This window comes from Pantherophis guttatus, chromosome 3 (genome assembly GCF_059756535.1).
Source record: "Pantherophis guttatus breed Tessera chromosome 3, ASM5975653v1, whole genome shotgun sequence".
Lineage (NCBI taxonomy): Eukaryota > Metazoa > Chordata > Lepidosauria > Squamata > Colubridae > Pantherophis > Pantherophis guttatus.
Window position 1 is genome coordinate 203,701,039 of NC_142065.1, and position 12,050 is coordinate 203,713,088.

Below are 12,050 nucleotides of genomic sequence, written 5' to 3' on the forward strand. Positions count from 1 at the left end.
AATGATTTTCTTTTCAGCTCCCTTTTGTATTTTTCTTTTCTTTTTTGAGGGTTTTTTTGTTTTTAAAAAAATGATAAGCTCAGATACAGTATTTGCATCTCTCTCCATTTCTGTCCCGTTATAACTTGAGGCTTGTTTTGTAATTCACAATGTAGAATGGAATTTGGAGAAGGTGCTCCTGTAATGAATATTTTATGGAGGAGGAACAAGGCAGAACAAAATCAAATCCTGTAGTCTAACTATAGCATCAGACAGAATGAAGCTTCCTCAAGCAGGAGATGTTTGGACAGTGATGGCTAACCTTTTTGTTGTCGTGTGCCGAAAGTGCGTGCCGGCACCCATAATGCAACGCCTGTGCAACCCCCCATGCCCCGCCCCCCCTGCACAAGCATGTGTGACACTCCCACCCCATTTTGGGCCTAGCAGGTCTCCTGGGACCAAAAACGGCCCAAGAGGGGGAGCCCTGCGCCACCCCCGTAATCCATTTTTGGTCCCAGGAGGCTGCAGGGAGGCCTGCTAGGCCCAAAACGGGCCATGAAGGGGGCCGCGTTACCCCCCGTGCTCTTCCCCTGCCTCCATGCATGTGCGTGCAACCCCGCTGCCCCATTTTGGGCCTAGCAGGCCTCCCTGCAGCCTCCTGGGACCAAAATGGGCCATAGGGGGTACGTGGGCCCAGGCTGGTGTGGTGCTGGGCCAGCAGCCTGTGCAGCTGGCGCTCCAGTCGGACAGTGAGGAGGCTGGAGAAGATGTGGTGCCAGAGGCAGGGATTCAGCCAGGGCCTTCAGAACCTCCAGAAGCTCCCTTAAGTGAAGAGGATGAAGAGGAGGAGCCTCTTCTCAATGCACGGGCGCGCAGAACTGCCAAAAGGCAGGAGTGGCTTCTCAGGAGGAGGTCTCCTCGAGAGTAAGGCTTGGGGCTAATTGGACACTCCCTTAGCCTATTTAAGGAAGAATGCCGCTTGCAGCAAACTGTAGGGAACAACTTTAGTTCAATCTCCTTTGCGTCTGGATTCTCTGCAAAATTGTTTCTCGGCTTTCTGCCAACTCTAGTAAGACTGTGATCACCTTATCTTAGAATTCTGGTAGGCTGTTAAGACAGTTTATTAACAGCCTTTGGTTGATAAAGACTGAGTTATTTGAGTAAAATAAACTTTGTATAGAGTTTGTGTGTGCTGTGTTCTTTGGGGTTCGTAGCTGGGGCAGAACAGGATGTCAGTTTCTGAGGAGGTTTTTTTGGTCTTTTTGTTTCCTTTTTGGCTTTTTGATTGTCTCTTTTGAATGGTAGGTAGGTGTTGTTTATCTCTATGTGCCTGTTATGGCTGATTTTTTTATGGCTAGAAATTCTCTAACATTTTTGGACTTAGGATGCTCACTGTTCATCCATGAACATGAGCTAGCAGTCAAAAGACATGAAGAAAACTCCTTAACTGCACAATGCATGGGTAGATTTCACCACAGTTTCAACTCTAGTTTAAACAACAGCCTAATCAAGGAACCACCAGGAAGACTTCCAGCTTCTAGTCTAACCACAATGAGAGATGGTACCACCTTATTCCTCAGCTGTGTAGCCAAATATCCTAGGTTGGCTCTGATTTCCTGGTTGGCCACCATGATCTTCCTAGAACAGGGGTGTCAAACTCGATTTCTGTATACACAAAGGATGCTTATTTTCTCTTTCTCATGTTCTCATGAGGCACAGCATCAGCTTGCAAGATTTTATGCAGGCTCTGAATTATTTCTTTAGTTCAGAAACAAGGCTGAATAATTGTGATGCCGAAGTTTAAAGGCATCATTTGACCCCAAAAATGGTTGGTTGCTTACAAGCAATTTGCAGATGAATGAGTCCCAAGCAGTAGACCAGCAAAGGATAAAATAATTCACACTGCACCTGATGCAGATGGAAAGCCAAAGGAGAATGCAAATAAACATGGATTTCCTTGCCTGCTACACCAAAAGAATATTTGTGAATTTCTCAGAGCCCCAACTCTGAAAACATTGGATTTTTATTGCATCAGAAAAACATTCTGGATGGAAAGATTGAGGCAAAGACAGTTGTCTGACTGCGATATTTGACACTGCAGTGTATACAAGAATCCACCAAAACTGTAGAAGTTTCCCAGGCTCTGAGAACCAAGGAAGACACATAAAGTTACTTCTAAATAGTTCCCTTTATTTTTCTTCTCCTATGGACAAAAATCTTGCCAAACAAAAACAGCTATTTTCGTCATTAAATATATACTCTAAGAACTTCTTTGTTGTTGTTGTTAGTTGCGAAGTCCTGTCTGACCCATCACGACCCCATGGACAACGTTCCTCCAGGCCTTCCTGTCCTCTACCATCTTCTGGAGTCCATTTAAGCTCACGCCTACCGCTTCAGTGTCTCCATCCAGCCACCTCATTCTCTGTCGTCCCATTCTTCTTTTGCCCTCAATCGTTCCCAGCACGAGGCTCTTCTCCAGTGAGTCCTTCCTTCTCATTAGGTGGCCAAAGTATTTGAGTTTCATCTTCAGGATCTGGCCTTCTAAAGAGCAGTCAGGGTTGATCTCCTCTAGGACTGACTGGTTGGATCGCCTTGCAGTCCAAGGGACTCGCAGGAGTTTTCTCCAGCACCAGAGTTCAAAGGCCTCAATTCTTTGGCGCTCAGCCTTTCTTATGGTCCAACTTTCACAGCCATCCATTGCAACTGGGAACACCATAGCCTTGACTATACACACTTTTGTTGGCAGGGTGATGTCTCTGCTTTTTAGTATGCTGTCTAGCTTTGCTATAGTTTTCCTCCCCAGGAGCAAGCTTCTTAATTTCTTGGCTGCAGTCCCCATCAGCGGTGATCTTGGAGCCCAGGAAAATAAAATCTGTTACTACCTCCATTTCTTCCCCATCTATTTGCCAGGAACTGAGAGGGCCGGATGCCATGATCTTACTTCTAAATAGTTTCCTTTATTTTAACTCTCCTACAGATAAAAATCTTGCCAAACGAAAACAACTACTTGGATCATTAAAGATATACTTTGAGAACTTTTAGAGGGAGGAGCTATTTTGACGCTTTTCCTCCCAACCAGACTATCTAAATTTCATTATCTCTTGTTCCTCTGGAATGTAGCCCCTTCTCCCCTGGGAATCCAGACTACATTCCACCACATCAAGTCATCTGTGAAACTCCGTTTGGGGTTTAATTTGAGGCATCCATTTTTTTTTTAAAAAAAGTAATCCTGTGATATTTAGTACCTCAAAAGTCATTTGATTCATAGGGCGACCCCATTGAATACAATATTTGGAGTTTGCAGATATGGACTTAGGCTAATTCTATATTTCAAAGCATTTCAAAAATTTTCCTATCAGTTCTTCTTTGGTTTAATGACAGATAATTGGTCTTTCTTGCTAACAACAAAATTTGAGGAATTTCACATGGGGAATGTTCTTGCACTTATTAGGGTTATTGGAGAGCCCAGGATACGTACACGTTTAAAGGAGAATATTTGTAGCTCAGGGTTGAACGATGGAGTCCTTGGTGCTCTCTGAGTTTCTTTTCTTTCACCCTGCTTATCTTCATAGCAGCATTTGGTCCCCAATGTGAGCTTGGCTTGGTTTTGGCTTGGCTTAGCTTGGCTTGGCTTGGCTTGGCTTGGCTTGGCTTGGCTTGGCTTGGCTTGGCTTGGCTTGGCTTGGCTTGGCTTGGCTTGGCAGCTCTTGGTTTCCTCTTCAACCCTGCCACCAAATTTTAATAGTAGGGTAGATGCAGAGGTGGGCTTCACAGAAACTGGTTCACCCAGAATCGAAAATGTGAGTGCACACATGTGCGCTGCGTCAAAAACACAGCAATTGTCTAGGACGGGATAGCTTTGCTCATTCGCACGCCTTGTACATGTGCGTGCTGCGTCAAAAACATGGCGGGTGTATAAGACGGGATAGCGCCAGAGCGGGTGGGCGGGCCCAGCCGCTGGCCATAACCACCAGTTCTCCCAAACCGGTCTGAACCGGATGAATCCCATTCTTGGGGAGGTGACACATGAAAACTGAAATGCAATCTATCAATTAAAGACGAACCATTTTATATATACGTATTCCTCTTCAATTTGCATCAACACTCACCCACCGCAGTTCCAAATTAGCCTTAAATATTCCACACACACCCCAGGCTTCAAAAGGCTGCCCACCACCTTCATACATTTTGCTACAAGACAGATGATGTTATCCTATGATTAAGCAACGTTCAACTTATCATTATTATTTTTTTTTTAAAAAAGCCTTTCTCGGCTCAGGGCCAAGTCTGTCTCTGTGGCTGAGCTGAACCCAGACAGACAGTCGGAAACTCGGCATGGCGAGCAATTTAGCAATGGGGACCAGGCAGTGGTGAAATCCAATTTTTTTACTACTGGTTCTGTGGGGGTGGCATGGTGTGGCTTGGTGGGTGTGGCTTGGTGGGCGTGGTAGGGGAAGGATACTGCAAAATCTCCATTTCCACCCCACTCCAGGGTAAAGATACTGTAAAATCTCCATTCCCACCCCACTCTGGGGCCAGTCAGAGGTGGTATTTGCCTGTTCTCCGAACTGCTCAAAATTTCCGCTACCGGTTCTCCAGAACCTGTCAGAACCTGCTGGATTTCACCCCGGGACCAGGTACAGGTAGTCCCCCACTTACAATGGTTCATTTAGTCAATCAACCGCACTGAAAAAAGGGACTTATGACCCTTTTGCACATTTATGACAGTTGTAGCATCCCCACGGTCACGTGATCAAAATTTGGACGCTTGGTAACTGGCTCATATTTGTGACGGTTGCAGTGTCCTGGGATCAAGTGATCACTTTTTGAGTGATCACCTTTGGACAAGCCAAGGTCAATGGGAAATCCAGATTCACTTAACAACCGTGTTACTAGCTTAACAGCTGCAGTAATTCAGTTAACAACTGTGGCAAGAAAGGTTGTAAAATGGGGTAAAATTCTCTCTTGGCAACAGAAGTTTCGAGGATTACCTGTATCCGGATGACGGATGTTATATATTGCCTGGGTCTCAAAATAGGTTTCACCTTGAAAGCCATTTGAGAAATGCCAATGTCATTTCTCATTCCTCAAAAGCATTGTTACGTCAGTTAATTTGTTTTATTTTTCTGGCTCTGAGTCAGTTTTGATTTTGGGCAACTGCCTGGACAAATCTATGAGAATTTCTTTGTCTTTATTTTCAGAAATGGTTTTGCTCTGACCTTCTAGAATCAAGAACATGTGAAGTGTTAATACCACTTTATAATGCCTTGGTAAGGCCACACTTGGAATACTGCATCCAGTTTTGATTGCCATGATGTAAAAAAGATGTGGAGACTCTAGAAAGAGTGCAGAGAAGAGCAACAAAAAGGATTACGGGACTGAAGGCTAAAACATATGAAGAACAATTGCTGGAATTGGGTATGTCTAATTTAATGAAAAGAAGGACTAGGGGAGACATGATAGCAGTGTTCCAATATCTCAGGGGTTGCCACAAAGAAGAGGGAATCAAGCTATTATCCAAAGCACCTGAAGACAGGACAAGAAGCAATGGGTGGAAACTAATCAAGGAGAGAAGCAATTTAGAACAAAGGAGAAATTTCCTGACAGTGAGAACAATGAATCAGTAGAACAATTTGCCTCCAGGAGTTGTAAATGCTCCACCACTGGAAGTTTTAAAGAAGATGTTGGATAACCATTCGTCTGAAGTGGTGTAGGGTTTCCTGCCTAAGCAGGGGGTTGGACTAGAAGACCTCCAAGGTCCCTTCCAACTCTGTTATTCTATTCTATTCTATTCTATTCTATTCTATTCTATTCTATTCTATTCTATTCTATTCTATTCTATTCTATTCTATTCTATTCTTCTCAGGACTGAGAGAGAGAGTGACTGGCCCAAGGTCACCCAGCTGCCTTTAATGCCTAAAGCAGGACTAGACCTCATGTTTTCCCATTTTTAGCTTGCTTCTTTAACCGCTGCACCAAACTGGCTCTCTATCAATTAATTAGCATTCCTGTAAAGTGAGCAGAAAGCTTGTTTGTTCTGCTTACTTGAAGAAATAACAGTCTGATGCCGTTTGAAAGCTTTTCTTTGCTGTTTTGCTCCAGTGAAAACTTCACATCTCCCCAAGGTGCTTCTAGATCAAGCTTTCGCGTCCTTTGCCGATGGGAGGAAAAATAACTCGAATGGCTTCTCTGCTTTTCGATGGCAAAATTAGAAGACAGACTGGGAGCAAATTTCGCTCCAAGATCAGCAACCTGGAAGGATGCCAGATCAAAGGTTGTGACGGATTCTTTACAAAAAAGAGAAGAGGAGGAAAATTGTTATGAGTAAACCCCGAGTTTGCATAACACAGCGTGCCAAACCCAGACAGAATACTTCACAAGGCAAAATGGCTTGTTAAAATCATGGACTTGTTCTTAACTCCCAAATGCACAAGGCGTTTAGAAAAATGCATGTAAAGTCTTCAACGTTGGGCTGTGAAAAAATTAAAGTAAAGATACAGGAGGGGCCCTTGGTGCTCTCTGAGCTTGCTTATTTTCTTGCAGATGTTTCATTACCCAAACTACAATAGTGGCCAAAATTGTGGAAACCTTTTGAGAAAAATGTATTTTCTAAAACTAGCTAATAACACCCCCTTTTTGGTGGGAGTAGTACAATAAAACTATATATCGATGGAAAGATAATTTAATCAAGAATGTAATGCACTAACTTTTATGATGGATTTGCTATTAAAATAGCAGTTACAGTATAAAGAAAGAAAAGTGAAACACATAGAAAAAAATGAGATATACAAAAATGATCACCATAGAAAAAAACGAGATATACCAAAATTATCATCATGTCAGTTAATCCTTAGTTGGGTTACCTTTAGCATGAATGACGGCCTTACAACGTCTTCCCATGGAGTGAACCAAGCCTTTCAGTTTCTGCAGCTGTTATAATGTGAAACCAAGATTGAAAGATGGCTTCTATTAACTGGGTTTTATTGCTGGGTTGCTGACTAACAAGTTTCTTTAGTCGGCTCCATAGATTTTTAATTGGGTTAGGTCTGGGCTATTCCCAGGCCATTCCAGCAGTGGAATAGGATTATCTTGAAACTCCCCCCCCAAAAAAAGTGGTGTTATTAGCCATCAAACCTGGTGGGTGGGTGATAACATATACAAATATAAAGATAATTATGAATATATGAAATGGATACAAATAAAAGGAAACATTAGGACAGGGACCATAGGCATGTTGGTACGCTTATGCACGCCCCTTAAAGATCTCTTAGGAATGGGGTGAGGTCTACAGGAGACAGTCTAAGGTTAAAGTTATGGGGGTTCGGGGAAGAAACCACAGAGTCAGGTAATGCATTCCAGGCATTGACCACTCTGTTGCTGCAATCAAGTTTGGAGCGGTTTACTATAAATTTGTATCTATTGTGTGCTCGTGTACTGTTGTGGTTGAAGCTAAAGTATTCATTGACAGGAGATTGTAGCAGATGATTTCGTGTACTATGCTTAGGTCAGACTGAAGATGACGAAGCTCTAAATTGTCTAAGCCCAAAATTTGAAGTCTGGTGGTATAAGGGATTCTGTTGCGAGCAGAGGAGTGGAGGACTCTTCTTGTGAAATATCTCACAAGACTCGTTCGATTGTATTAATGTCTGATATGCAGTGCGGGTTCCAGACAGATGAGCTGTATTCAAGAATTGGTCTGGCAAAAGTTTTGTATGCCCTAGTTTGCAGTTCAATATTACCGGACAAGAAGCTACGCAAGATTAAGTTAACAACTCTTAATGCCTTTTTGGCAATGCTGTTACAGTGAGCTCTGGCACTTAGATCATTTGAGATGAGTACTCCAAGGAATGACATGTCCAGAAGAAACAAGCCTTTGCAAACATCTATTGAAGCCTTCTGTTTTTTCAACTATGTACTGAGTAAGGATTTTTAAACAGGTGAAAAAGTCAGATGTATGGATTACTGAGATATTTAACAAATGTGGAATGTGGAAACTGTGGGACTAGGAGATCTCGTCTGAAGATGAGATCATCTAAACGACGATGAATGTAGCAATTGGCTGAAACTTTGGCCAAAGTTTCAGTGAATTCAGTGTGGAACTGCTTTGGGATTTCTTGGCCAACAGGTTGTTTGTAATTTACATAATCTGGTAGGAAAGAGTGGCGTTGTGATTCATTGCCACATAAACAAGTGTGCACTATTCATGGAGGTGAGAAAGCTGCCTGATTCCATTAATGGAATCTCTATAAATGGTGGGGAAAACCAACACTTCCTTAACAAGTCACGCATCAACCATTTAATGCAAGCATCAGTCATGAATTTAGTCTCTTAAACATAGCCTGAAAACACCCTTTGCCTGCTCAAAGGATATCTTTCTCACAACGAAAAAGGGGATTTTTATGACCATTTCTCCAAACTTACCCATCATTTCACCATCCCAGTGGTGAAATCCAATTTTTATTTTACTACCGGTTCTGTGGGTGTGGCTTGGTGGGCGTGGCTTGGTGGGCGTGGCAGGGGAAGGATACTGCAAAATCTCCATTCCCATCCTATTCCAGGAGAAGGATATTGCAAAATCTCCATTCCCACCCCACTCTGGGACCAGCCAGAGGTGGTATTTGCCGGTTCTCTGAACTGCTCAAAATTTCCACTACCGGTTCTCCAGAACCTGTTAGAACCTGCTGGATTTCACCCCTGCACCATCCCCATGGTCCCATAATCAAAATTCAGGTATTTGGCAACAGATTTATGACAATTGCAGTGTCCTGAGATCATGTGATGACCTTTTCTAGCCTAAACCGGTCAATCCTAGAGGAGATGAACCCTGACTTCTCTTTAGAAGGCCAGATCCTGAAGATGAAAGTCAAATACTTTGGCCACCTAATGAGAAGGAAGGACTCACTGGAGAAGAGCCTAATGCTGGGAAGGATTGACGGCAAAAGAAGAAGGGAGAACGAGGTGGCTGAATGGAGTCACTGAAGCAGTAGGCGTGAGCTTAAATGGACTCCAGAGGTTGGTAGAGGACAGAAAGGCCTGGAGGAACGTTGTCCATGGGGTCACAATGGGTCGGACACGACTTCGCAACTAACAACAACAACAAGCAAAGTCAGTAAGAAAGCTAGATTCACTTAACAACCGGTTACTAATTTAAGAACTGCAGTGATTCACTTAACCCATGTGGCCAGAAAGGTCATAAAATGGGGGCAAAACTCGTTTAACAATGGTCTTGCTTAGCATCAGAAATTTTGGGCTCAATGGTGGTCGTAAGTCGAGGATTACCTATAATGTCCATCTATTTATCTGAGAGAGTGGAGGAAATTTACATGACCTACTTTAAGAGCCTTGGTGGCACAGCAGACTAAAGTGCTGTTAAGTAGCACCAGTTGCCTGCAATTACTGCAAGTTCAAATCTCACCAGGCTCAAGGTTGACTCAGCCTTCCATCCTTCCGAGGTAGGTAAAATGAGGACCCAGTTTGTGGGGGCAATAAGCTGACTTTGTATAAAAAAGAACACCGCTTGGGGGGGGCCCGAAAGCCCTACTAAGCAGGTATATACAAAAGTATGAAGGCTATTGCATAACGCATTGTAAGCCGTCCTGAGTCTCCGGAGAAGGGCGGCATGTAAATAAAACCGATAATAATAATAATAATAATAATAATAATAATAATAATAATAATAATAATAATAATAATAATAGACTTTACAATGGTTCTCTGGCCCATCCTCCGCGAATGTTAACCAACTTTAAAATGATATTAAAGCCACTAGGATCAATAGCCCGCATTCTTCTAAGGAGGTGTCAGATTAGGGTGACAAACATGTTTCTCACAAGGCCTGATTATTTACTCAGGAGACACGCTTTCCAAACAAATGTGTCATTAGAGAAAAATATTTTTTTCCCCTCTCCCCTCCCTGTGATGCCATTGTCATCGGAGGCTGTAAAAGGCTCATTTAAATTTTAATTTCCTGCAAGTCAGCCACAGCTTCTGCAAGCAGCCGGATAGTCTTCTCGAAGATGGGAACCATTTGCTTCTCCCGTTCTCCTGGCGAAGAGAAATTGCTTAGTGATAATAACAACAGCGACAACGATAATAGATATTATTATGCTGGCTTGTCTCTCCCCATCCTCTCCCCCACCCTCCCCGGCCTGTTGAGAGGCTGTCAGCTCCAGAATAACTTCAGCAAGCTTTCCAAATCCTTCTGTTTACGCATTCCTTCCCTTTTGGAATTTGGAAGCTGCCGCAAGAACAGCAACGGGAGGAGATCGAGGCCGCATACAGATGAGCTTCAGTCCCTCGTGTCTGACTATCCATCTAAAATGTACGATGCGGTTGGTGCCTGAGTTAAAGAGCACCTATGAATTGGCCCCAGGGGTGAGATTTGCATGGAAATTAAGTGCATTAAAAATAGCTACTGTTCGGTGAAGAATTGGTACTCAGTGTACCCAGATGGAGCATCAAATGGTACCTGCAAGACTCTGACTTCCATAACAGCTCACTGAGCTCATCCGCATCGCGATGCCTTGAGATGGGAGGAGAAGACATCGACGGAGATAGTGCTCTTCCCAGAATGAGGAGGCGGGTGGGTGGGCAGTGATTGGGGGGGTTCCTGGCCAGCCTTTCCCCTCCCCTTCTCCATCACCACTAATCGACCAAGTATCTATCTATCTATCTATCTATCTATCTATCTATCTATCTATCTATCTATCTATCTATCTTCTATCTATCTATTTATCATCTTCTGTCATCCAACTCTCTCTCTCTCTCTCATCTTCTCTCATCTATCTATCTATCTATCTATCTATCTATCTATCTATCTATCTATCTATCTATCTATCTATCGTCTATCATCTATCTATCTTTTATCATCTTTTATCATCCAACTATATCTATCTGTCTGTCTGTCTGTCTGTCTATATCTATTTATCTATCATCTATCTATCTATCTATCTATCTATCTATCTATCTATCTATCTATCTATCTATCTATCTATCTATCTATTTATCATCTTCTATCATCCAACTATCTATCTATCTATCTATCTATCTATCTATCTATCTATCTATCTATCTTCTATCTATTTATCTTCTATCTATTTATCTTCTATCTATTTATCATCTTCTATCATCCAACTCTCTCTCTCTCTCTCATCTTCTATCATCTATCTATCTATCTATCTATCTATCTATCTATCTATCTATCTATCTATCTATCTATCGTCTATCATCTATCTATCTTTTATCATCTTTTATCATCCAACTATATCTATCTGTCTGTCTGTCTGTCTGTCTATATCTATTTATCTATCATCTATCTATCTATCTATCTATCTATCTATCTATCTATCTATCTATCTATCTATCTATCTATCTATCTATCTATTTATCATCTTCTATCATCCAACTATCTATCTATCTATCTATCTATCTATCTATCTATCTATCTATCTATCTATCTATCTATCTATCTATCTATCTATCTATCGTCAATCTATCTATCATCTATCTAACTTTTATCATCTATCTATCTATCTATCTATCTATTTATCTATCTATCTATCTATCTATCTATCATCTATCTATCTTTTATCATCTTCTATCATCCAACTATCTATCTATCTATCTATCTATCTATCTATCTATCTATCTATCTATCTATCTATCTATCTATCTATCTATCATTATCACCTCTCTCTTTCTCTCTCCTCATGAGCTCATGGAATCTCCTTCTCGGTCTCTGGGACAAATCCATCAGGACAGGATTCAGAAGTCCATCTGCATCTGAAAGTCAAAGGCCACTCTTTGAATGTCACCTTCTGGACAGAGTGGACAGAGGAGTCCAAAAGGCCATCTGTGTTAAAACTGAACAGCTCTCTCTCAACAGAAGGGTCTCCCCTTCTGTTACAGCACCACCATCTCCTGTCAATAACACAGTCCTTTCAGCAGACCCAAGAAGTCACACACTCATTTGCAGGTGACTCTGAAGCAGGGGTGAAACGCTACCGGTTTGGACCAGTTCGCCTGAACCGGTAGTAATAAAAGCTACAGGTTCAGGTGAGCCGGTAGTAAGA